The following is a 5,000-nucleotide window of genomic DNA, read 5'->3' on the forward strand; positions in this document are numbered from 1 at the left end:
CCACTGTCGGTCAGACTGCAGAAAGGGTCTGGTACCTTTTAAAGTGTTCAAATAGCAGAAACTATTGACTCCACAATAAAAGGAAACTATAATAGATCTGTTCGATTAGTGGCTAACTAGCCTGGCTGACAACACACACACACACACACACACACACACACAGCGCTGCTTGAGAGTTAAGTAGACTTTGCAGGTAAGCAACGAATATCACAAATCACATCACAAGAAGCACTATGGAAGAGATGTAGGAAGTAGCCTATCCCCTCACCACCACCACCACGGCCACCACCGTTACAACCCCTTCACCTAACAACCCTCGGACCCTCCTATGCTTTTGTCAGCGGCGCATCTCGGGCCGACGCCCTTCCCATCCTCCATGTCGCCTTCGGTCTCCTAAGCAGCCAGGTAATGAGATCAGCTGTGACAGGCCGACATGACAGTCCACAGCTCCAGTGTACAATAAAGACTCTTTAATGAGGCAGGAAGCACTGAGAGAGAGAGAGAGAGAGAGAGAGAGAGAGAGAGAGAGCTGAGGTCATGATTGTTGTGGTGAGACCCACACATGTGATGTGTGTCACACACATTGTTGCACGCAAACACACACATAGGTTCTCGCACACAATCACCCACCAAACACACACGCACATACACACACGTATACACATGCACGCACACACACACACACACACACACACACACACACACACACACACACACACACACACACACACACACACACACACACAGGTTCTGAAGTTCACAGGTGTGCATGTGCACAATTCGGGCATTACGAATGATCTGATTTCGTTTAACAATTTAAAAAATGTACTAAACACACACATGCACCTTTATGAATGTAGTAAACACCAACACTCAAATAGACGCACTTGCACAAGCACACACACACACACACACACACACACACACACATACATGAAGAACTGTGTCTGTATGGAATGCCGTAGTGACACATAAACACTCAACAGTGGCGATGAACATACAGAGTACATTTAAGTTTGCCCAAGCGTTTGGACACACATACACACAAACACAAACACACACACACACACATGCACTAACACGTGCACATATGAACACATACATACACACAGTATAGGGCTAACGACCAGGGTTTACGGGAACCAGTCTTAAATGGCGGAGATGGTCTCGTTAACTTATTTAGCCGCCAGGCTCTGTTTCCTAAGGAACCAACTTTTCAGTTTTAAAAGCTTTTCAGAGTGATAAGCACACAGTCCCCTCTCATGGGAAGGATGCGGTTGTCACGGCAACCCCCGCGACACCCCACCCCTCCGCAGTATTGTGATTGGTGATGTCATCTAAGGCAAGGAGACAGACTGGTGCCACAGCAGGATACACTGGAAACACACACACACGCGCACACACACACACACACACACACACACACACACACTTGCACTTATATGGTGAAGCTCAAATGGTAGAGAATGGTATTAAAACTGCCAGCCTTAGTGGTTCGATTTACGCACAATTACTACGGGCAATGACATGTGAACCATTAACAATGAGAGAAGTTGGTTCTGTGTTTGAAACGTCCCTCCAATGGGCTCATGGAGAAACTAATGTGCAAACAACAGTAAATTGTCAGAGGAAGTTGGGCCATTCTGCATGGTTGTGTGACAAAGGAACTTTGTTGTTGTTGTTGTTGTTTTGTTCGAAACGACAAAGGATCACCTAGGAGCAGGAACTGGAAATGTTGAAACCACAGGACAGTGTATGGGGGGGGGGGGGGGGGGGGGCGCATGGTAGTGTAGTGATTAGACTGTTTTATTTACAGCCGAAAAGGTTCTGGGTTTGATCTCCCAATGTCCGCAGCCTACCTGTTGGCATCCATGAGCAAGATAGTGCTGGGTGCCGGTGTCAGGGTTGGTGGGGGGGTGATCAAGGGCTATCACGCCCTCCCCTGCTGCAATCATGGTGACATGGTGCAAAGACATCCCACTCAGACAGGACAGGACAGGGCAGCCCGACAGACAGACAGACAGACAGACAGACAGACAGATAGACAGACATTGATAGATGGACACTGCTCCCATTCCTTCAGCTTCCAGAAGGATGTGATTGTAAAGTGAGTGATGGATGTGTGTTAGTGTATAATACTGATTATCTTCAATGACATGCAATTACATTCTTTCATTTAACCTTCATTACATACATTTATCAAGGAACTTCATTCCAAAACAAGTCCAAACTAGTCCAAAACAATAATGCGGTGTTAATTGATGTATAACACAAGCTGTATTGTCCATTAGCAGCTAATGATTCTTCCATTCATCCATGATGTTCGTTACGCTTGTTTTGTCCGCTGGTGATTTGGCCTTTAAAACTGTACCTTTACTAATAATTACTCATTATCACTAACACTGCATGGAGTTACATTATTATAAACCTTCCCGCAGCTGATAAATAATCTCACACCTCCAAACAGTGGTTCCTGTCACACACTGGCGCGTAGACATCTGCCATGTATCCGTCTGATAGTACCGACTCCAGGAAATGTGTGAAGCAGACACACACACACACACACACACACACACACACACACACACACGCACACACACACACACACACACACACACACACACACACACACACACACGCACGCACGCACACACACACACACACACACACACACACACACACACACACACACACACACACACACACACACACGCACACATACACACACACACACAAATAGCAGGAGGTGATGGGCTGATGGCAGATCCTCTTACCCTGGTGATGTCCAACAAGCAGAGTGCTGATTGGAGGGTTGACGTCGGAGCGGTGGGTGACTCTGAGTGGTGTGGGAAACGAGCAGGTTAAATCAGTTCATTAGACCCAGAAAATGATCCTCACCAAATGGGAAAATAATGAGGACTTTGAATAGCGACATGGTTTGGAATCAATAAATAAATTATCCGGAAAACTTTTGCTGAACTGTATGGCTTTAGTAAAGTCAAGTCTCGTCAAGTCTGATCAAATGAATGCAGGTTTGAAACATGGTTCAAACCTAGCTTGTTTTGTAATGAGGAGTGATCCAATTGTGCTCCTTCTCAAGGTTTCTTCCCTGATCATTTGGGGAGTTTTTCCTTGGATGTCAGTGGTCTTACGAGGTGAAGGCAGTGATGCATAATGGGTTATCTGAAGCCCTTTGAGACGCCAACTGTGACTAAAGGTGCTGTAGGTGTGATTTAAGAGCCATCATTTGAGTGTAAATCTGTTAGAAATCCAATAGCCATCCATCAGCTATTAGTGAGGGAAATGCTTAGAGAATTTGCTTACTTACTAGAACACTCCCAACTCATTTCTGACTAATCACAGCATCTTTGGCCTGTCAATCAGGGGTGTGTGAAATGCAACACTTCTTAATGGCAGAGGAAGGAGGGGGGAGCACAGAGGGAGGGGCGTTTTTGGAATTGTTTAGTTTTAAAATCTTGCTCTCTTCCGCTCTTTTCTGCTCATTCGCTATTTATAACTCTAGAATCGTAGCTACAGCAGCTTGAAGGGCTATACAAATCAAATGGGCTTGACTTGACCTGTATAGCCTTGTAATGCTGCTTGTGTGTGTGTGTGTGTGTGTGTGTGTGTGTGTGTGTGTGTGTGTGTGTGTGTGTGTGTGTGTGTGTGTGTGTGTGTGTGTGTGTGTGTGTGTGTGTGCATGTGAAGGAGCAGGCTACTGGGATGCCTGGTAGATGCCACTATGACGCCGGCAATATCGCTGGCAGGCCTCTATCTCGCCCCAAGGAAGATCAGCGAGGAAGCCACGAACATGCCCCGGCTCTTATCTGGCATTGGCTGGCTCTTCGGAAGCTTATCTTTTATTGGCTGGCTCCTCTGCTGAGTGTTATCTTTATTGGCTGGTTCTTTCTGAGGACAGCCTCTAAGCTGGAGATGGGGGGGGGGGAGGGGTGGAGAGAGATAGGGAGAGAATGAGAGAGAGAGAGAGAGAGAGAGAGAGAGAGAGAGAGAGAGAGAGAGAGAGAGAGAGAGACAGAGAGATAGAGAGTGCAAGAGAGACAGAGAGAGAGAGATACCCAGAAGTTGTTGTGGAGTGGCAAAACATTAATTAATAAAACTTCAGTTAATGATGAACTTATCATTAACAAAACATGAATATACATTTGTACATGGTTATTATCTAAATTAGGGTTTGTTAAAGGACCCCTATTTCACCATTGAGCCTAGCCTACCAGTTGATACAGCCCATTGGATTGGCTGGTAGGCTGAGCACTTATTAATCAACTGCTAATATGTGTTATTGTTGATGATAAGTTCATGGCTTATAAGGCCCTGTCCACACTAACCCGGGTAAATCTACAAACGCATGAATATTTATACGTTTAGCCCTTCCGTCCACATTAGAACGGTGAATTTCGACACTGAAAACAATGCTTTTCAAAAACGGTCACTGAGGTGGATAAATGTGAAAACTCTGAGTTTGCGTTGTCGTGTGGTCAGGGTAGACGAAGGGTTTCAGAGACGATGGCGTTCGGTTGCCATGACGCTGCCACACGCTTGCACTCGAGACAGAGACGCTCATCTAAACAAAAATGGCAGGTGAAATGGAAATGATGATTTCTCTGTGCAATGTACTTATATATCTTCAGTTACAACTGGGCATACTGTCTCATACATATTCGTTACTCCAACACCGAAGGCGAGCGCTGTACTTGCTGTGCTTAAGCGATTGGAAAAAAAATGCAAAGACGCCAGTTCAAACCGTACGTTTCTAAAAGAAAAAAACTTTCGCCTTTGTGCTTTTGGTTTGAGCCATATTTTTGCTTGTGAGTGAAAATTATAAGCCAGCTGATCGACTGCAACTATCAGCTGATCGCATGCCTGTAATCTATTCTGTTTATCAAAATCATTTCACTGTGGAACGTGGATGCAAAACATTCCGTAAACGATATGAAAACAATAGTGTGGACGGAGATCGTTTTCATTGCAAATGTGAGTTT

The sequence above is a fragment of the Micromesistius poutassou genome, assembly GCF_964030765.1.
Source record: "Micromesistius poutassou genome assembly, chromosome: 8".
In the NCBI taxonomy this organism is placed as follows: domain Eukaryota; kingdom Metazoa; phylum Chordata; class Actinopteri; order Gadiformes; family Gadidae; genus Micromesistius; species Micromesistius poutassou.